Raw genomic sequence first — 21,907 nt, forward strand, 5'->3', positions numbered from 1 at the left:
AAGCTTGGTCTCCCTGCCGAGGTTAGGTCGAACGTCCTGCCGAGCCTTACTCTCGAACTCCGGCCAAGTCCCCTTGCCTGACTCCCCTACTAGCCTTGGGAAGCTTGGTCTCCCTGCCGAGGTATGGTTGAACGTCCTGCCGAGCCTTACACTCGAACTCCAGCCAAGCCCCCTTGCCTGACTCTCCTACTAGGCTTGGGAAGCTTGGTCTTCCTGCCGAGGTTAGGTCGCACGTCCTGCCGAGCCTTTTACTCGAACTCCGGCCAAGTCCCCTTGCCTGACTCTCCTACTAGGCTTGGGAAGCTTGGTCTCCCTGCCGAGGTAAGGTCGAACGTCCTGCCGAGCCTTACACTCGAACTCTGGCCAAGCCCCCTTGCCTTACTCTCCTACTAGGCTTGGGAATCTTGGTCTTCCTGCCGAGGTAAGGTCGAACGTCCTGCCGAGCCTTACACTCGAACTCCGGCCAAGCCCCCTTGCCTGACCCTACTAGGCTTGGGAAGCTTGGTCTCCCTGCCGAGGTAAGGTCGAACGTCCTGCCGAGCCTTACACTCGAACTCCAGCCAAGCCCCCTTGCCTGACTCTCCTACTAGGCTTGGGAAGCTTGGTCTCCCTGCCGAGGTAAGGTTGAACGTCCTGCCGAGCCTTACACTCGAACTCCGGCCAAGCCCCCTTGCCTGACTCTCCTACTATTCTTGGGAAGCTTGGTCTCCCTCCCGAGGTAAGGTCGAACGTCCTGCCGAGCCCTACACTCGAACTCCAGCCAAGCCCCCTTGCCTGACTCTCCTACTAGGCTTGAGAATCTTGGTCTCCCTGCCGAGGTAAGGTCGAACCTCCTGCCGAGCCTTACACTCGAACTCCGGCCAAGCCCCCTTGCCTGACCCTACTTGACTTGGGAAGCTTGGTCTCCCTGCCGAGGTAAGGTCGAACGTCCTGCCGAGCGTTACACTCGAACCCTGGCCAAGCCCCCTTGCCTGACTCACCTACTAGGCTTGGGAAGCTTGGTCTCCCTGCCGAGGTAAGGTCGAACGTCCTGCCGAGCCTTACACTTGAACTCTGGCCAAGCCCCCTTGCCTGACTCTCCTACTAGGCTTGGGAAGCTTGGTCTCCCTGCCGAGGTAAGGTTGAACGTCCTGCCGAGCCTTACACTCGAACTCCGGCCAAGCCCCCTTGCCTGACCCTACTAGACTTGGGAAGCTTGGTCTCCGTGCCAAGGTAAGGTCGAACGTCCTGCTGAGCCTTACACTCGAACTCCGGCCAAGCCCCCTTCCCTGACCCTACTAGGCTTGGGAAGCTTGGTCTCCCTGCCGAGGTAAGGTCGAACGTCCTGCCGAGCCTTACACTCGAACTCCGGCCAAGCGCCCTTGCCTGACTCTCCTACTAGGCTTGGAAAGCTTGGTCTCCCTGCCAAGGTAAGGTCGAACGTCCTGCCGAGCCTTACACTCGAACTCCGGCCAAGCCCCCTTGCCTGACCCTACTAGGCTTGGGAAGCTTGGTCTCCCTGCTGAGGTAAGGTCGAACGTCCTGCTGAGCCTTACACTCGAACTCTGGCCCAGCCCCCTTGCCTGTCTCTCCTTCTAGGTTTGGGAAGCTTGGTCTCCCAGCCGAGGTAAGGTCGAACGTCCTGCCGAGCCTTACACTCGAACTGCGACCAAGCTCCCTTGCCTGACTCTCCTACTAGGCTTGCGAAGCTTGGTCTCCCTGCTGAGGTAAGGTCGAACGCCCTGCCGATCCTTACACTCGAACTCCGGCCAAGCCCCCTTGCCTGACTCTCCTACTAGGCTTGGGAAGCTTGGTCTCCCTGCCGAGGTAAGGTCGAACGTCCTGCCGAGCCTTACACTCGAACTCCAGCCAAGCCCCCTTGCCTGACTCTCCTACTAGGCTTGGGAAGCTTGGTCTCCCTGCCGAGGTAAGGTTGAACGTCCTGCCGAGCCTTACACTCGAACTCCGGCCAAGCCCCCTTGCCTGACTCTCCTACTAGGCTTGGGAAGCTTGGTCTCCCTGCCGAGGTAAGGTCGAAGGTCCTGCCGAGCTTTACAATCGAACTCCAGCCAGGCCCCCTTGCCTGACTCTCCTACTAGGCTTGAGAAGCTTGGTCTCCCTGCCGAGGTAAGGTCGAACGTCCTGCCGAGCCTTACACTCGAACTCCGGCCTAGCCCCCTTGCCTGACGCTCCTACTTGGCTTGGGAAGCTTGGTCTCCCTGCCGAGGTAAGGTCGAACGTCCTGCCGAGCCTTACACTCGAACTCTGGCCAAGCCCCCTTGCCTGACCCTACTAGGCTTGGGAAGCTTGGTCTCCCTGCCGAGGTAAGGTCGAACGTCCTGCCGAGCCTTACACTCGAACTCCGTCCCAGCGCCCTTGCCTGACTCTCCTACTAGGCTTGGGAAGCTTGGTCTCCCTGCCGAGGTAAGGTCGAACGTCCTGCCGAACCTTACACTCGAACTCTGGCCAAGCCCCCATGCCTGACTCTCCTTCTCGGTTTGGGAAGCTTGGTCTCCCGGCCGAGGTAAGGTCGAACGTCCTGCCGAGCCTTACACTCGAACTCCGGCCAAGCCCCCTTGCCTGCCTGTCCGACTAGGCTTGGGAAGCTTGGTCTCCCTGCCGAGGTAAGGTCGAACGTCCTGCCGAGCCTTACACTAGAACTCTGTACAAGCCCCCTTGCCTGACGCTCCTACTTGGCTTGGGAAGCTTGGTCTCCCTGCCGAGGTAAGGTCGAACGTCCTGCCGACCTTACACTCGAACTCCAGCCAAGCCCCCTTGCCTGACTCTCCTGCTAGGCTTGGGAATCTTGGTCTTCCTGCCGAGGTAAAGTCGAACGTCCTGCCGAGCCTTACACTCAAACTCCGGCCAAGCCCCCTTGCCTGACTCTCCTAGTAGGCTTGGGAAGCTTGGTCTCCCAGCCGAGGTAAGGTCGAACGTCCTGCCGAGCCTTACACTCAAACTCCGGCCAAGCCCCCTTGCCTGACTCTCCTAGTAGGCTTGGGAAGCTTGGTCTCCCTGCCGAGGTAAGGTCGAACGTCCTGCCGAGCCTTACACTCGAACTCCGGCCAAGCCCCCTTGCCTGACTCTCCTGCTAGGCTTGGGAATCTTGGTCTTCCTGCCGAGGTAAGGTCGAACGTCCTGCCGAGCCTTACACTCGAACTCCGGCCAAGCCCCCTTGCCTGACCCTACTAGGCTTGGGAAGCTTGGTCTCCCTGCCGAGGTAAGGTCGAACGTCCTGCCGAGCCTTACACTCGAACTCCGGCCAAGCCCCCTTGCCTGACTCTCCTACTAGGCTTGGGAAGCTTGGTCTCCCTCCCGAGGTAAGGTCGAACGTCCTGCCGAGCCCTACACTCGAACTCCAGCCAAGCCCCCTTGCCTGACTCTCCTACTAGGCTTGAGAAGCTTGGTCTCCCTGCCGAGGTAAGGTCGAACGTCCTGCCGAGCCTAAAATTTGAACTCCGGCCAAGCCCCATTTCCCGACTCTCCTACTAGGCTTGGGAAGCTTGGTCTCCCTGCCGAGGTAAGGTCGAACGTCCTGCCGAGCCTTACATTTGAACTCCGGCCAAGCCCCATTTCCCGACTCTCCTACTAGGCTTGGGAAGCTTGGTCTCCCTGCCGAGGTAAGGTCGAACGTCCTGCCGAGCCTTACACTCTAACACCGTCCCAGCGCCCTTGCCTGACTCTCCTACTAGGCTTGGGAAGCTTGGTCTCCCTGCCGAGGTAAGGTCGAACGTCCTGCCGAACCTTACACTCGAACTCTGGCCAAGCCCCCTTGCCTGACTCTCATTCTGGGTTTGGGAAGCTTGGTCTCCCGGCCGAGGTAAGGTCGAACGTCCTGCCGAACCTTTTACTCGAACTCCGGCCAAGCCCCCTTGCCTGCCTGTCCGACTAGGCTTGGGAAGCTTGGTCTCCCTGCCGAGGTAAGGTCGAACGTCCTGCCGAGCCTTACACTAGAACGCTGCACAAGCCCCCTTGCCTGATGCTCCTACTTGGCTTGGGAAGCTTGGTCTCCCTGCCGAGGTAAGGTCGAACGTCCTGCCGAGCCTTACACTCGAACTCTGGACAAGCCCCCTTGCCTGACGCTCCTACTTGGCTTGGGAAGCTTGGTCTCCCTGCCGAGGTAAGGTCGAACGTCCTGCCGAGCCTTACACTCGAACTCTGGCCAAGCCCCCTTGCCTGATTCTCCTACTAGGCTTGGGAAGCTTGGTCTCCCTGCCGAGGTAAGGTTGAACGTCCTGCCGAGCCTTACACTCGAACTCCGACCAAGCCCCCTTGCCTGACCCGACTAGACTTGGGAAGCTTGGTCTCCGTGCCAAGGTAAGGTCGAACGTCCTGCTGAGCCTTACACTCGAACTCCGGCCAAGCCCCCTTCCCTGACCCTACTAGGCTTGGGAAGCTTGGTCTCCCTGCCGAGGTAAGGTCGAACGTCCTGCCGAGCCTTACACTCGAACTCCGGCCAAGCGCCCTTGCCTGACTCTCCTACTAGGCTTGGAAAGCTTGGTCTCCCTGCCAAGGTAAGGTCGAACGTCCTGCCGAGCCTTACACTCGAACTCCGGCCAAGCCCCCTTGCCTGACCCTACTAGGTTTGGGAAGCTTGGTCTCCCTGCTGAGGTAAGGTCGAACGTCCTGCCGAGCCTTACACTCGAACTCTGGCCAAGCCCCCTTGCCTGTCTCTCCTTCTAGGTTTGGGAAGCTTGGTCTCCCAGCCGAGGTAAGGTCGAACGTCCTGCCGAGCCTTACACTCGAACTGCGACCAAGCTCCCTTGCCTGACTCTCCTACTAGGCTTGCGAAGCTTGGTCTCCCTGCTGAGGTAAGGTCGAACGCCCTGCCGATCCTTACACTCGAACTCCGGCCAAGCCCCCTTGCCTGACTCTCCTACTAGGCTTGGGAAGCTTGGTCTCCCTGCCGAGGTAAGGTCGAACGTCCTGCCGAGCCTTACACTCGAACTCCGGCCAAGTCCCCTTGCCTGACTCTCCTACTAGGCTTGGGAAGCTTGGTCTCCCTGCCGAGGTTAGGTCGAACGTCCTGCCGAGCCTTACTCTCGAACTCCGGCCAAGTCCCCTTGCCTGACTCCCCTACTAGCCTTGGGAAGCTTGGTCTCCCTGCCGAGGTATGGTTGAACGTCCTGCCGAGCCTTACACTCGAACTCCAGCCAAGCCCCCTTGCCTGACTCTCCTACTAGGCTTGGGAAGATTGGTCTTCCTGCCGAGGTAAGGTCGCACGTCCTGCCGAGCCTTTTACTCGAACTCCGGCCAAGTCCCCTTTCCTGACTCTCCTACTAGGCTTGGGAAGCTTGGTCTCCCTGCCAAGGTAAGGTCGAACGTCCTGCCGAGCCTTACACTCGAACTCTGGCCAAGCCCCCTTGCCTGACTCTCCTAGTAGGCTTGGGAAGCTTGGTCTCCCTGCCGAGGTAAGGTCGAACGTCCTGCCGAGCCTTACACTTTGACGCCAGGCATGGCCCCCTTGCCTGTCTCTCCTACTAGGCTTGGGAAGCTTGGTTTTCCTGCCGATGTAAGGTCGAACCTCCTGCCGAGCCTTACACTCGAACTCCGGCCAAGCCCCCTTGCCTGCCTGTCCTACTAGGCTTGGGAAGCTTGGTCTCCCTGGTGAGGTAAGGTCGAACGTCCTGCCGAGCCTTACATTCGAAATCCGGCCAAGCCCCCTGGCCTGGCTCTCCTACTAGGCTTGGGAAGCTTGGTCTCCCTGCCGAGGTAAGGTCGAACGTCCTGCCGAGCCTTACACTCGAACTGCGGCCAAGCTCCCTTGCCTGACTCTCCTACTAGGCTTGGGAAGCTTGGTCTCCCTGCTGAGGTAAGGTCGAACGTCCTGCTGAGCCTTACACTCGAACTCCGGCCAAGTCCCCTTGCCTGATTCTCCTACTAGGCTTGGGAAGCTTGGTCTCCCTGCCGAGGTAAGGTCGAACGTCCTGCCGAGCCTTACACTCGAACTCCGGCCAAGCCCCCTTGCCTGACTCTCCTACTAGGCTTGGGAAGCTTGGTCTCCCTGCCGAGGTAAGGTCGAACGTCCTGCCGAACCTTACATTCGAACTCCGGCCAACCCCCTTGCCTGACTCTCCTACTAGGCTTGGGAAGCTTGGTTTCCCTGCCGAGGTAAGGTCGAACGTCCTGCTGAGCCTTACACTCGAACTCCGGCCAAGCCCCCTTGCCTGACCCTACTAGGCTTGGGAAGCTTGGTCTCCCTGCCGAGGTAAGGTCGAACGTCCTGCCGAGCCTTACACTCGAACTCCGGCCAAGCCCCCTTGCCTGACTCTCCTACTAGGCTTGGGAAGCTTGGTCTCCCTGCCGAGGTAAGGTCGAACGTCCTGCCGAGCCTTACACTCGAACTCCGGCCATGCCCCCTTGCCTGACCCTACTAGGCTTGGGAAGCTTGGTCTCCCTGCCGAGGTAAGGTCGAACGTCCTGCCGAGCCTTACACTCGAACTCCGGCCAAGTCCCCTTGCCTGACTCTCCTACTAGGCTTGGGAAGCTTGGTCTCCCTGCCGAGGTTAGGTCGAACGTGCTGCCGAGCCTTACTCTCGAACTCCGGCCAAGTCCCCTTGCCTGACTCCCCTACTAGCCTTGGGAAGCTTGGTCTCCCTGCCGAGGTATGGTTGAACGTCCTGCCGAGCCTTACACTCGAACTCCAGCCAAGCCCCCTTGCCTGACTCTCCTACTAGGCTTGGGAAGCTTGGTCTTCCTGCCGAGGTTAGGTCGCACGTCCTGCCGAGCCTTTTACTCGAACTCCGGCCAAGTCCCCTTGCCTGACTCTCCTACTAGGCTTGGGAAGCTTGGTCTCCCTGCCGAGGTAAGGTCGAACGTCCTGCCGAGCCTTACACTCGAACTCTGGCCAAGCCCCCTTGCCTTACTCTCCTACTAGGCTTGGGAATCTTGGTCTTCCTGCCGAGGTAAGGTCGAACGTCCTGCCGAGCCTTACATTCGAACTCCGGCCAAGCCCCCTTGCCTGACCCTACTAGGCTTGGGAAGCTTGGTCTCCCTGCCGAGGTAAGGTCGAACGTCCTGCCGAGCCTTACACTCGAACTCCAGCCAAGCCCCCTTGCCTGACTCTCCTACTAGGCTTGGGAAGCTTGGTCTCCCTGCCGAGGTAAGGTCGAACGTCCTGCCGAGCGTTACACTCGAACCCTGGCCAAGCCCCCTTGCCTGACTCTCCTACTAGGCTTGGGAAGCTTGGTCTCCCTGCCGAGGTAAGGTCGAACGTCCTGCCGAGCCTTACACTCGAACTCTGGCCAAGCCCCCTTGCCTGCCTGTCCGACTAGGCTTGGGAAGCTTGGTCTCCCTGCCGAGGTAAGGTCGAACGTCCTGCCGAGCCTTACACTCGAACTCTGGCAAAGCCCCCTTGCCTGACGCTCGTACTTGGCTTGGGAAGCTTGGTCTCCCTGCCGAGGTAAGGTCGAACGTCCTGCCGAGCCTTACACTTGAACTCTGGCCAAGCCCCCTTGCCTGACTCTCCTACTAGGCTTGGGAAGCTTGGTCTCCCTGCCGAGGTAAGGTTGAACGTCCTGCCGAGCCTTACACTCGAACTCCGGCCAAGCCCCCTTACCTGACCCGACTAGACTTGGGAAGCTTGGTCTCCGTGCCAAGGTAAGGTCGAACGTCCTGCTGAGCCTTACACTCGAACTCCGGCCAAGCCCCCTTCCCTGACCCTACTAGGCTTGGGAAGCTTGGTCTCCCTGCCGAGGTAAGGTCGAACGTCCTGCCGAGCCTTACACTCGAACTCCGGCCAAGCGCCCTTGCCTGACTCTCCTACTAGGCTTGGAAAGCTTGGTCTCCCTGCCAAGGTAACGTCGAACGTCCTGCCGAGCTTTACACTCGAACTCCGGCCAAGCCCCCTTGCCTGACCCTACTAGGCTTGGGAAGCTTGGTCTCCCTGCTGAGGTAAGGTCGAACGTCCTGCTGAGCCTTACACTCGAACTCTGGCCCAGCCCCCTTGCCTGTCTCTCCTTCTAGGTTTGGGAAGCTTGGTCTCCCAGCCGAGGTAAGGTCGAACGTCCTGCCGAGCCTTACACTCGAACTGCGACCAAGCTCCCTTGCCTGACTCTCCTACTAGGCTTGCGAAGCTTGGTCTCCCTGCTGAGGTAAGGTCGAACACCCTGCCGATCCTTACACTCGAACTCCGGCCAAGCCCCCTTGCCTGACTCTCCTACTAGGCTTGGGAAGCTTGGTCTCCCTGCCGAGGTAAGGTCGAACGTCCTGCCGAGCCTTACACTCGAACTCCGGCCAAGTCCCCTTGCCTGACTCTCCTACTAGGCTTGGGAAGCTTGGTCTCCCTGCCGAGGTTAGGTCGAACGTCCTGCCGAGCCTTACTCTCGAACTCCGGCCAAGTCCCCTTGCCTGACTCCCCTACTAGCCTTGGGAAGCTTGGTCTCCCTGCCGAGGTATGGTTGAACGTCCTGCCGAGCCTTACACTCGAACTCCAGCCAATCCCCCTTGCCTGACTCTCCTACTAGGCTTGGGAAGCTTGGTCTTCCTGCCGAGGTAAGGTCGCACGTCCTGCCGAGCCTTTTACTCGAACTCCGGCCAAGTCCCCTTTCCTGACTCTCCTACTAGGCTTGGGAAGCTTGGTCTCCCTGCCAAGGTAAGGTCGAACGTCCTGCCGAGCCTTACACTCGAACTCTGGCCAAGCCCCCTTGCCTGACTCTCCTAGTAGGCTTGGGAAGCTTGGTCTCCCTGCCGAGGTAAGGTCGAACGTCCTGCCGAGCCTTACACTTTGACACCAGGCATGGCCCCCTTGCCTGTCTCTCCTACTAGGCTTGGGAAGCTTGGTTTTCCTGCCGATGTAAGGTCGAACCTCCTGCCGAGCCTTACACTCGAACTCCGGCCAAGCCCCCTTGCCTGCCTGTCCTACTAGGCTTGGGAAGCTTGGTCTCCCTGGTGAGGTAAGGTCGAACGTCCTGCCGAGCCTTACATTCGAAATCCGGCCAAGCCCCCTGGCCTGACTCTCCTACTAGGCTTGGGAAGCTTGGTCTCCCTGCCGAGGTAAGGTCGAACGTCCTGCCGAGCCTTACACTCGAACTGCGGCCAAGCTCCCTTGCCTGACTCTCCTACTAGGCTTGGGAAGCTTGGTCTCCCTGCTGAGGTAAGGTTGAACGTCCTGCCGAGCCTTACACTCGAACTCCGGCCAAGCCCCCTTGCCTGACCCGACTAGACTTGGGAAGCTTGGTCTCCGTGCCAAGGTAAGGTCGAACGTCCTGCTGAGCCTTACACTCGAACTCCGGCCAAGCCCCCTTCCCTGACCCTACTAGGCTTGGGAAGCTTGGTCTCCCTGCCGAGGTAAGGTCGAACGTCCTGCCGAGCCTTACACTCGAACTCCGGCCAAGCCCCCTTGCCTGACTCTCCTACTAGGCTTGGGAAGCTTGGTCTCCCTGCCGAGGTAAGGTCGAACGTCCTGCCGAGCCTTACACTCGAACTCCGGCCATGCCCCCTTGCCTGACCCTACTAGGCTTGGGAAGCTTGGTCTCCCTGCCGAGGTAAGGTCGAACGTCCTGCCGAGCCTTACACTCAGACTCTGGCCAAGCTCCCTTGCCTGACTCTCCTATTAGGCTTGGGAAGCTTGGTCTCCCTGCTGAGGTAAGGTCGAACGTCCTGCCGAGCCTTACACTCGAACTCTGGCCAAGCCCCCTTGCCTTACTCTCCTTCTAGGTTTGGGAAGTTTGGTCTCCGTGCTGAGGTAAGGTCGAACGTCCTGCCGAGCCTTACACTCGAACTCCGGCCAAGCCCCCTTGCCTGACACTACTAGGCTTGGGAAGCTTGGTCTCCCTGCCGAGGTAAGGTCGAACGTCCTGCCGAGCCTTACACTCGTACTCCAGACAAGGCCCCTTGCCTGACTCTCCTACTAGGCTTGGGAAGCTTGGTCTCCCTGCCGAGGTAAGGTTGAACGTCCGGCCGAGCCTTACACTCGAACTCCGGCCAAGCCCCCTTTCCTGACTCTCCTACTAGGCTTGGGAAGCTTCATCTCAGTGCCGAGGTAAGGTCGAACGTCCTGCCGAGCCTTACACTCGAACTCTGGCCAAGCCACCTTGCCTGACCCTACTAGGCTTGGGAAGCTTGGTCTCCCTGCTGAGGTAAGGTCGATCGTCCTGCCGAGCCTTACATTTGAACTCCGGCCAAGCCCCATTTCCCGACTCTCCTAGTAGGCTTGGGAAGCTTGGTCTCCCTGCTGAGGTAAGGTTGAACGTCCTGCCGAGCCTTACACTCGAACTCCGGCCAAGCCCCCTTGCCTGACCCGACTAGACTTGGGAAGCTTGGTCTCCGTGCCAAGGTAAGGTCGAACGTCCTGCTGAGCCTTACACTCGAACTCCGGCCAAGCCCCCTTCCCTGACCCTACTAGGCTTGGGAAGCTTGGTCTCCCTGCCGAGGTAAGGTCGAACGTCCTGCCGAGCCTTACACTCGAACTCCGGCCAAGCCCCCTTGCCTGACTCTCCTACTCGCTTGGAAAGCTTGGTCTCCCTGCCAAGGTAAGGTCGAACGTCCTGCCGAGCTTTACACTCGAACTCCGGCCAAGCCCCCTTGCCTGACCCTACTAGGCTTGGGAAGCTTGGTCTCCCTGCTGAGGTAAGGTCGAACGTCCTGCTGAGCCTTACACACGAACTCTGGCCCAGCCCCCTTGCCTGTCTCTCCTTCTAGGTTTGGGAAGCTTGGTCTCCCAGCCGAGGTAAGGTCGAACGTCCTGCCGAGCCTTACACTCGAACTCCGGCCAAGTCCCCTTGCCTGACTCTCCTACTAGGCTTGGGAAGCTTGGTCTCCCTGCCGAGGTTAGGTCGAACGTCCTGCCGAGCCTTACTCTCGAACTCCGGCCAAGTCCCCTTGCCTGACTCCCCTACTAGCCTTGGGAAGCTTGGTCTCCCTGCCAAGGTATGGTTGAACGTCCTGCCGAGCCTTACACTCGAACTCCAGCCAAGCCCCCTTGCCTGACTCTCCTACTAGGCTTGGGAAGCTTGGTCTTCCTGCCGAGGTAAGGTCGCACGTCCTGCCGAGCCTTTTACTCGAACTCCGGCCAAGTCCCCTTTCCTGACTCTCCTACTAGGCTTGGGAAGCTTGGTCTCCCTGCCAAGGTAAGGTCGAACGTCCTGCCGAGCCTTACACTCGAACTCTGGCCAAGCCCCCTTGCCTGACTCTCCTAGTAGGCTTGGGAAGCTTGGTCTCCCTGCCGAGGTAAGGTCGAACGTCCTGCCGAGCCTTACACTTTGACGCCAGGCATGGCCCCCTTGCCTGTCTCTCCTACTAGGCTTGGGAAGCTTGGTTTTCCTGCCGATGTAAGGTCGAACCTCCTGCCGAGCCTTACACTCGAACTCCGGCCAAGCCCCCTTGCCTGCCTGTCCTACTAGGCTTGGGAAGCTTGGTCTCCCTGGTGAGGTAAGGTCGAACGTCCTGCCGAGCCTTACATTCGAAATCCGGCCAAGCCCCCTGGCCTGACTCTCCTACTAGGCTTGGGAAGCTTGGTCTCCCTGCCGAGGTAAGGTCGAACGTCCTGCCGAGCCTTACACTCGAACTGCGGCCAAGCTCCCTTGCCTGACTCTCCTACTAGGCTTGGGAAGCTTGGTCTCCCTGCCGAGGTAAGGTCGAACGTCCTGCCGAGCCTTACACTCGAACTCCGGCCAAGCCCCCTTGCCTGACTCTCCTACTAGGCTTGGGAAGCTTGGTCTCCCTGCCGAGGTAAGGTCGAACGTCCTGCCGAGCCTTACACTCGAACTCCGGCCATGCCCCCTTGCCTGACCCTACTAGGCTTGGGAAGCTTGGTCTCCCTGCCGAGGTAAGGTCGAACGTCCTGCCGAGCCTTACACTCAGACTCTGGCCAAGCTCCCTTGCCTGACTCTCCTATTAGGCTTGGGAAGCTTGGTCTCCCTGCTGAGGTAAGGTCGAACGTCCTGCCGAGCCTTACACTCGAACTCTGGCCAAGCCCCCTTGCCTTACTCTCCTTCTAGGTTTGGGAAGTTTGGTCTCCGTGCTGAGGTAAGGTCGAACGTCCTGCCGAGCCTTACACTCGAACTCCGGCCAAGCCCCCTTGCCTGACACTACTAGGCTTGGGAAGCTTGGTCTCTCTGCCGAGGTAAGGTCGAACGTCCTGCCGAGCCTTACACTCGTACTCCAGACAAGGCCCCTTGCCTGACTCTCCTACTAGGCTTGGGAAGCTTGGTCTCCCTGCCGAGGTAAGGTTGAACGTCCGGCCGAGCCTTACACTCGAACTCCGGCCAAGCCCCCTTTCCTGACTCTCCTACTAGGCTTGGGAAGCTTCATCTCAGTGCCGAGGTAAGGTCGAACGTCCTGCCGAGCCTTACACTCGAACTCTGGCCAAGCCACCTTGCCTGACCCTACTAGGCTTGGGAAGCTTGGTCTCCCTGCTGAGGTAAGGTCGATCGTCCTGCCGAGCCTTACATTTGAACTCCGGCCAAGCCCCATTTCCCGACTCTCCTACTAGGCTTGGGAAGCTTGGTCTCCCTGCCGAGGTAAGGTCGAACGTCCTGCCGAGCCTTACACTCGAACTCCGTCCAAGCGCCCCTGCGTGACTCTCCTACTAGGCTTGGGAAGCTTGGTCTCCCTGCCGAGGTAAGGTTGAACGTCCTGCCGAACCTTACACTCGAACTCCAGCCAAGCCCCCTTGCCTGACTCTCCTACTAGGCTTGGGAAGCTTGGTCTTCCTGCCGAGGTAAGGTCGAACGTCCTGCCGAGCCTTACACTCGAACTCCGGCTAAGCCCCCTTGCCTGACCCTACTAGGCTTGGGAAGCTTGGTCTCCCTGCCGAGGTAAGGTCGAACGTCCTGCCGAGCCTTACACTCGAACTCCGGCTAAGCCCCCTTGCCTGACCCTACTAGGCTTGGGAAGCTTGGTCTCCCTGCCGAGGTAAGGTCGAACGTCCTGCCGGGCCTTACACTCGACCTCTGGCCATTCCCCCTTGCCTGACCCGGCTAGGCTTGGGAAGCCTGGTCTCCCTGCCGAGGTAAGGTCGAACGTCCTGCCGAGCCTTACACTCGAACTGCGACCAAGCTCCCTTGCCTGACTCTCCTACTAGGCTTGCGAAGCTTGGTCTCCCTGCTGAGGTAAGGTCGAACGCCCTGCCGATCCTTACACTCGAACTCCGGCCAAGCCCCCTTGCCTGACTCTCCTACTAGGCTTGGGAAGCTTGGTCTCCCTGCCGAGGTAAGGTCGAACGTCCTGCCGAGCCTTACACTCGAACTCCGGCCAAGTCCCCTTGCCTGACTCTCCTACTAGGCTTGGGAAGCTTGGTCTCCCTGCCGAGGTTAGGTCGAACGTCCTGCCGAGCCTTACTCTCGAACTCCGGCCAAGTCCCCTTGCCTGACTCCCCTACTAGCCTTGGGAAGCTTGGTCTCCCTGCCAAGGTATGGTTGAACGTCCTGCCGAGCCTTACACTCGAACTCCAGCCAAGCCCCCTTGCCTGACTCTCCTACTAGGCTTGGGAAGCTTGGTCTTCCTGCCGAGGTAAGGTCGCACGTCCTGCCGAGCCTTTACTCGAACTCCGGCCAAGTCCCCTTTCCTGACTCTCCTACTAGGCTTGGGAAGCTTGGTCTCCCTGCCAAGGTAAGGTCGAACGTCCTGCCGAGCCTTACACTCGAACTCTGGCCAAGACCCCTTGCCTGACTCTCCTAGTAGGCTTGGGAAGCTTGTTCTCCCTGCCGAGGTAAGGTCGAACGTCCTGCCGAGCCTTACACTTTGACGCCAGGCATGGCCCCCTTGCCTGTCTCTCCTACTAGGCTTGGGAAGCTTGGTTTTCCTGCCGATGTAAGGTCGAACCTCCTGCCGAGCCTTACACTCGAACTCCGGCCAAGCCCCCTTGCCTGCCTGTCCTACTAGGCTTGGGAAGCTTGGTCTCCCTGGTGAGGTAAGGTCGAACGTCCTGCCGAGCCTTACATTCGAAATCCGGCCAAGCCCCCTGGCCTGACTCTCCTACTAGGCTTGGGAAGCTTGGTCTCCCTGCCGAGGTAAGGTCGAACGTCCTGCCGAGCCTTACACTCGAACTGCGGCCAAGCTCCCTTGCCTGACTCTCCTACTAGGCTTGGGAAGCTTGGTCTCCCTGCCGAGGTAAGGTCGAACGTCCTGCCGAGCCTTACACTCGAACTCCGGCCAAGCCCCCTTGCCTGACTCTCCTACTAGGCTTGGGAAGCTTGGTCTCCCTGCCGAGGTAAGGTCGAACGTCCTGCCGAGCCTTACACTCGAACTCCGGCCATGCCCCCTTGCCTGACCCTACTAGGCTTGGGAAGCTTGGTCTCCCTGCCGAGGTAAGGTCGAACGTCCTGCCGAGCCTTACACTCAGACTCTGGCCAAGCTCCCTTGCCTGACTCTCCTATTAGGCTTGGGAAGCTTGGTCTCCCTGCCGAGGTAAGGTCGAACGTCCTGCCGAGCCTTACACTCGAACTCTGGCCAAGCCCCCTTGCCTTACTCTCCTTCTAGGTTTGGGAAGTTTGGTCTCCGTGCTGAGGTAAGGTCGAACGTCCTGCCGAGCCTTACACTCGAACTCCGGCCAAGCCCCCTTGCCTGACACTACTAGGCTTGGGAAGCTTGGTCTCTCTGCCGAGGTAAGGTCGAACGTCCTGCCGAGCCTTACACTCGTACTCCAGACAAGGCCCCTTGCCTGACTCTCCTACTAGGCTTGGGAAGCTTGGTCTCCCTGCCGAGGTAAGGTTGAACGTCCGGCCGAGCCTTACACTCGAACTCCGGCCAAGCCCCCTTTCCTGACTCTCCTACTAGGCTTGGGAAGCTTCATCTCAGTGCCGAGGTAAGGTCGAACGTCCTGCCGAGCCTTACACTCGAACTCTGGCCAAGCCACCTTGCCTGACCCTACTAGGCTTGGGAAGCTTGGTCTCCCTGCTGAGGTAAGGTCGATCGTCCTGCCGAGCCTTACATTTGAACTCCGGCAGGCCCCATTTCCCGACTCTCCTACTAGGCTTGGGAAGCTTGGTCTCCCTGCCGCGGTAAGGTCGAACGTCCTGCCGAGCCTTACATTCGAACTCCGTCCAAGCGCCCCTGCGTGACTCTCCTACTAGGCTTGGGAAGCTTGGTCTCCCTGCCGAGGTAAGGTTGAACGTCCTGCCGAGCCTTACACTCGAACTGCGGCCAAGCCCCCTTGCCTGTCTCTCCTTCTAGGTTTGGGAAGCTTGGTCTCCCAGCCGAGGTAAGGTCGAACGTCCTGCCGAGCCTTACACTCGAACTGCGACCAAGCTCCCTTGCCTGACTCTCCTACTAGGCTTGCGAAGCTTGGTCTCCCTGCTGAGGTAAGGTCGAACGCCCTGCCGAGCCTTACACTCGAACTCCGGCCAAGTCCCCTTGCCTGACTCTCCTACTAGGCTTGGGAAGCTTGGTCTCCCTGCCGAGGTTAGGTCGAACGTCCTGCCGAGCCTTACTCTCGAACTCCGGCCAAGTCCCCTTGCCTGACTCCCCTACTAGCCTTGGGAAGCTTGGTCTCCCTGCCGAGGTATGGTTGAACGTCCTGCCGAGCCTTACACTCGAACTCCAGCCAAGCCCCCTTGCCTGACTCTCCTACTAGGCTTGGGAAGATTGGTCTTCCTGCCGAGGTAAGGTCGCACGTCCTGCCGAGCCTTTTACTCGAACTCCGGCCAAGTCCCCTTTCCTGACTCTCCTACTAGGCTTGGGAAGCTTGGTCTCCCTGCCAAGGTAAGGTCGAACGTCCTGCCGAGCCTTACACTCGAACTCTGGCCAAGCCCCCTTGCCTGACTCTCCTAGTAGGCTTGGGAAGCTTGGTCTCCCTGCCGAGGTAAGGTCGAACGTCCTGCCGAGCCTTACACTTTGACGCCAGGCATGGCCCCCTTGCCTGTCTCTCCTACTAGGCTTGGGAAGCTTGGTTTTCCTGCCGATGTAAGGTCGAACCTCCTGCCGAGCCTTACACTCGAACTCCGGCCAAGCCCCCTTGCCTGACTCTCCTACTAGGCTTGGGAAGCTTGGTCTCCCTGCCGAGGTAAGGTTGAACGTCCTGCCGAGCCTTACACTCGAACTCCGGCCAAGCCCCCTTACCTGACCCGACTAGACTTGGGAAGCTTGGTCTCCGTGCCAAGGTAAGGTCGAACGTCCTGCTGAGCCTTACACTCGAACTCCGGCCAAGCCCCCTTCCCTGACCCTACTAGGCTTGGGAAGCTTGGTCTCCCTGCCGAGGTAAGGTCGAACGTCCTGCCGAGCCTTACACTCGAACTCCGGCCAAGCGCCCTTGCCTGACTCTCCTACTAGGCTTGGAAAGCTTGGTCTCCCTGCCAAGGTAACGTCGAACGTCCTGCCGAGCTTTACACTCGAACTCCGGCCAAGCCCCCTTGCCTGACCCTACTAGGCTTGGGAAGCTTGGTCTCCCTGCTGAGGTAAGGTCGAACGTCCTGCTGAGCCTTACACTCGAACTCTGGCCCAGCCCCCTTGCCTGTCTCTCCTTCTAGGTTTGGGAAGCTTGGTCTCCCAGCCGAGGTAAGGTCGAACGTCCTGCCGAGCCTTACACTCGAACTGCGACCAAGCTCCCTTGCCTGACTCTCCTACTAGGCTTGCGAAGCTTGGTCTCCCTGCTGAGGTAAGGTCGAACACCCTGCCGATCCTTACACTCGAACTCCGGCCAAGCCCCCTTGCCTGACTCTCCTACTAGGCTTGGGAAGCTTGGTCTCCCTGCCGAGGTAAGGTCGAACGTCCTGCCGAGCCTTACACTCGAACTCCGGCCAAGTCCCCTTGCCTGACTCTCCTACTAGGCTTGGGAAGCTTGGTCTCCCTGCCGAGGTTAGGTCGAACGTCCTGCCGAGCCTTACTCTCGAACTCCGGCCAAGCCCCCTTGCCTGACTCCCCTACTAGCCTTGAGAAGCTTGGTCTCCCTGCCGAGGTATGGTTGAACGTCCTGCCGAGCCTTACACTCGAACTCCAGCCAATCCCCCTTGCCTGACTCTCCTACTAGGCTTGGGAAGCTTGGTCTTCCTGCCGAGGTAAGGTCGCACGTCCTGCCGAGCCTTTTACTCGAACTCCGGCCAAGTCCCCTTTCCTGACTCTCCTACTAGGCTTGGGAAGCTCGGTCTCCCTGCCAAGGTAAGGTCGAACGTCCTGCCGAGCCTTACACTCGAACTCTGGCCAAGCCCCCTTGCCTGACTCTCCTAGTAGGCTTGGGAAGCTTGGTCTCCCTGCCGAGGTAAGGTCGAACGTCCTGCCGAGCCTTACACTTTGACACCAGGCATGGCCCCCTTGCCTGTCTCTCCTACTAGGCTTGGGAAGCTTGGTTTTCCTGCCGATGTAAGGTCGAACCTCCTGCCGAGCCTTACACTCGAACTCCGGCCAAGCCCCCTTGCCTGTCTCTCCTACTAGGCTTGGGAAGCTTGGTCTCCCTGGTGAGGTAAGGTCGAACGTCCTGCCGAGCCTTACATTCGAAATCCGGCCAAGCCCCCTGGCCTGACTCTCCTACTAGGCTTGGGAAGCTTGGTCTCCCTGCCGAGGTAAGGTCGAACGTCCTGCCGAGCCTTACACTCGAACTGCGGCCAAGCTCCCTTGCCTGACTCTCCTACTAGGCTTGGGAAGCTTGGTCTCCCTGCTGAGGTAAGGTTGAACGTCCTGCCGAGCCTTACACTCGAACTCCGGCCAAGCCCCCTTGCCTGACCCGACTAGACTTGGGAAGCTTGGTCTTCCTGCCGAGGTAAGGTCGCACGTCCTGCCGAGCCTTTTACTCGAACTCCGGCCAAGTCCCCTTTCCTGACTCTCCTACTAGGCTTGGGAAGCTTGGTCTCCCTGCCGAGGTAAGGTCGAACGTCCTGCCGAGCCTTACACTCGAACTCTGGCCAAGCCCCCTTGCCTGACTCTCCTAGTAGGCTTGGGAAGCTTGGTCTCCCTGCCGAGGTAAGGTCGAACGTCCTGCCGAGCCTTACACTTTGACGCCAGGCATGGCCCCCTTGCCTGTCTCTCCTACTAGGCTTGGGAAGCTTGGTTTTCCTGCCGATGTAAGGTCGAACCTCCTGCCGAGCCTTACACTCGAACTCCGGCCAAGCCCCCTTGCCTGCCTGTCCTACTAGGCTTGGGAAGCTTGGTCTCCCTGGTGAGGTAAGGTCGAACGTCCTGCCGAGCCTTACATTCGAAATCCGGCCAAGCCCCCTGGCCTGGCTCTCCTACTAGGCTTGGGAAGCTTGGTCTCCCTGCCGAGGTAAGGTCGAACGTCCTGCCGAGCCTTACACTCGAACTGCGGCCAAGCTCCCTTGCCTGACTCTCCTACTAGGCTTGGGAAGCTTGGTCTCCCTGCTGAGGTAAGGTCGAACGTCCTGCTGAGCCTTACACTCGAACTCCGGCCAAGTCCCCTTGCCTGATTCTCCTACTAGGCTTGGGAAGCTTGGTCTCCCTGCCGAGGTAAGGTCGAACGTCCTGCCGAGCCTTACACTCGAACTCCGGCCAAGCCCCCTTGCCTGACTCTCCTACTAGGCTTGGGAAGCTTGGTCTCCCTGCCGAGGTAAGGTCGAACGTCCTGCCGAACCTTACATTCGAACTCCGGCCAAGCCCCCTTGCCTGACTCTCCTACTAGGCTTGGGAAGCTTGGTTTCCCTGCCGAGGTAAGGTCGAACGTCCTGCTGAGCCTTACACTCGAACTCCGGCCAAGCCCCCTTCCCTGACCCTACTAGGCTTGGGAAGCTTGGTCTCCCTGCCGAGGTAAGGTCGAACGTCCTGCCGAGCCTTACACTCGAACTCCGGCCAAGCGCCCTTGCCTGACTCTCCTACTAGGCTTGGAAAGCTTGGTCTCCCTGCCAAGGTAACGTCGAACGTCCTGCCGAGCTTTACACTCGAACTCCGGCCAAGCCCCCTTGCCTGACCCTACTAGGCTTGGGAAGCTTGGTCTCCCTGCTGAGGTAAGGTCGAACGTCCTGCTGAGCCTTACACTCGAACTCTGGCCCAGCCCCCTTGCCTGTCTCTCCTTCTAGGTTTGGGAAGCTTGGTCTCCCAGCCGAGGTAAGGTCGAACGTCCTGCCGAGCCTTACACTCGAACTGCGACCAAGCTCCCTTGCCTGACTCTCCTACTAGGCTTGCGAAGCTTGGTCTCCCTGCTGAGGTAAGGTCGAACACCCTGCCGATCCTTACACTCGAACTCCGGCCAAGCCCCCTTGCCTGACTCTCCTACTAGGCTTGGGAAGCTTGGTCTCCCTGCCGAGGTAAGGTCGAACGTCCTGCCGAGCCTTACACTCGAACTCCGGCCAAGTCCCCTTGCCTGACTCTCCTACTAGGCTTGGGAAGCTTGGTCTCCCTGCCGAGGTTAGGTCGAACGTCCTGCCGAGCCTTACTCTCGAACTCCGGCCAAGTCCCCTTGCCTGACTCCCCTACTAGCCTTGAGAAGCTTGGTCTCCCTGCCGAGGTATGGTTGAACGTCCTGCCGAGCCTTACACTCGAACTCCAGCCAATCCCCCTTGCCTGACTCTCCTACTAGGCTTGGGAAGCTTGGTCTTCCTGCCGAGGTAAGGTCGCACGTCCTGCCGAGCCTTTTACTCGAACTCCGGCCAAGTCCCCTTGCCTGACTCTCCTACTAGGCTTGGGAAGCTTGGTCTCCCTGCCAAGGTAAGGTCGAACGTCCTGCCGAGCCTTACACTCGAACTCTGGCCAAGCCCCCTTGCCTGACTCTCCTAGTAGGCTTGGGAAGCTTGGTCTCCCTGCCGAGGTAAGGTCGAACGTCCTGCCGAGCCTTACACTTTGACACCAGGCACGGCCCCCTTGCCTGTCTCTCCTACTAGGCTTGGGAAGCTTGGTTTTCCTGCCGATGTAAGGTCGAACCTCCTGCCGAGCCTTACACTCGAACTCCGGCCAAGCCCCCTTGCCTGCCTGTCCTACTAGGCTTGGGAAGCTTGGTCTCCCTGGTGAGGTAAGGTCGAACGTCCTGCCGAGCCTTACATTCGAAATCCGGCCAAGCCCCCTGGCCTGACTCTCCTACTAGGCTTGGGAAGCTTGGTCTCCCTGCCGAGGTAAGGTCGAACGTCCTGCCGAGCCTTACACTCGAACTGCGGCCAAGCTCCCTTGCCTGACTCTCCTACTAGGCTTGGGAAGCTTGGTCTCCCTGCTGAGGTAAGGTTGAACGTCCTGCCGAGCCTTACACTCGAACTCCGGCCAAGCCCCCTTGCCTGACCCGACTAGACTTGGGAAGCTTGGTCTCCGTGCCGAGGTAAGGTCGAACGTCCTGCTGAGCCTTACACTCGAACTCCGGCCAAGCCCCCTTCCCTGACCCTACTAGGCTTGGGAAGCTTGGTCTCCCTGCCGAGGTAAGGTCGAACGTCCTGCCGAGCCTTACACTCGAACTCCGGCCAAGCCCCCTTGCCTGACTCTCCTACTCGCTTGGAAAGCTTGGTCTCCCTGCCAAGGTAAGGTCGAACGTCCTGCCGAGCCTTACACTCGAACTCCGGCCAAGCCCCCTTGCCTGACCCTACTAGGCTTGGGAAGCTTGGTCTCCCTGCTGAGGTAAGGTCGAACGTCCTGCTGAGCCTTACACACGAACTCTGGCCCAGCCCCCTTGCCTGTCTCTCCTTCTAGGTTTGGGAAGCTTGGTCTCCCAGCCGAGGTAAGGTCGAACGTCCTGCCGAGCCTTACACTCGAACTGCGACCAAGCTCCCTTGCCTGACTCTCCTACTAGGCTTGCGAAGCTTGGTCTCCCTGCTGAGGTAAGGTCGAACGCCCTGCCGATCCTTACACTCGAACTCCGGCCAAGCCCCCTTGCCTGACTCTCCTACTAGGCTTGGGAAGCTTGGTCTCCCTGCCGAGGTAAGGTCGAACGTCCTGCCGAGCCTTACACTCGAACTCCGGCCAAGTCCCCTTGCCTGACTCTCCTACTAGGCTTGGGAAGCTTGGTCTCCCTGCCGAGGTTAGGTCGAACGTCCTGCCGAGCCTTACTCTCGAACTCCGGCCAAGTCCCCTTGCCTGACTCCCCTACTAGCCTTGGGAAGCTTGGTCTCCCTGCCAAGGTATGGTTGAACGTCCTGCCGAGCCTTACACTCGAACTCCAGCCAAGCCCCCTTGCCTGACTCTCCTACTAGGCTTGGGAAGCTTGGTCTTCCTGCCGAGGTAAGGTCGCACGTCCTGCCGAGCCTTTTACTCGAACTCCGGCCAAGTCCCCTTTCCTGACTCTCCTACTAGGCTTGGGAAGCTTGGTCTCCCTGCCAAGGTAAGGTCGAACGTCCTGCCGAGCCTTACACTCGAACTCTGGCCAAGCCCCCTTGCCTGACTCTCCTAGTAGGCTTGGGAAGCTTGGTCTCCCTGCCGAGGTAAGGTCGAACGTCCTGCCGAGCCTTACACTTTGACGCCAGGCATGGCCCCCTTGCCTGTCTCTCCTACTAGGCTTGGGAAGCTTGGTTTTCCTGCCGATGTAAGGTCGAACCTCCTGCCGAGCCTTACACTCGAACTCCGGCCAAGCCCCCTTGCCTGCCTGTCCTACTAGGCTTGGGAAGCTTGGTCTCCCTGGTGAGGTAAGGTCGAACGTCCTGCCGAGCCTTACATTCGAAATCCGGCCAAGCCCCCTGGCCTGACTCTCCTACTAGGCTTGGGAAGCTTGGTCTCCCTGCCGAGGTAAGGTCGAACGTCCTGCCGAGCCTTACACTCGAACTGCGGCCAAGCTCCCTTGCCTGACTCTCCTACTAGGCTTGGGAAGCTTGGTCTCCCTGCCGAGGTAAGGTCGAACGTCCTGCCGAGCCTTACACTCGAACTCCGGCCAAGCCCCCTTGCCTGACTCTCCTACTAGGCTTGGGAAGCTTGGTCTCCCTGCCGAGGTAAGGTCGAACGTCCTGCCGAGCCTTACACTCGAACTCCGGCCATGCCCCCTTGCCTGACCCTACTAGGCTTGGGAAGCTTGGTCTCCCTGCCGAGGTAAGGTCGAACGTCCTGCCGAGCCTTACACTCAGACTCTGGCCAAGCTCCCTTGCCTGACTCTCCTACTAGGCTTGGGAAGCTTGGTCTCCCTGCTGAGGTAAGGTCGAAC

The sequence above is a fragment of the Vidua macroura genome (genome assembly GCF_024509145.1).
Source record: "Vidua macroura isolate BioBank_ID:100142 chromosome W unlocalized genomic scaffold, ASM2450914v1 whyW_random_scaffold_30, whole genome shotgun sequence".
NCBI lineage: Eukaryota > Metazoa > Chordata > Aves > Passeriformes > Viduidae > Vidua > Vidua macroura.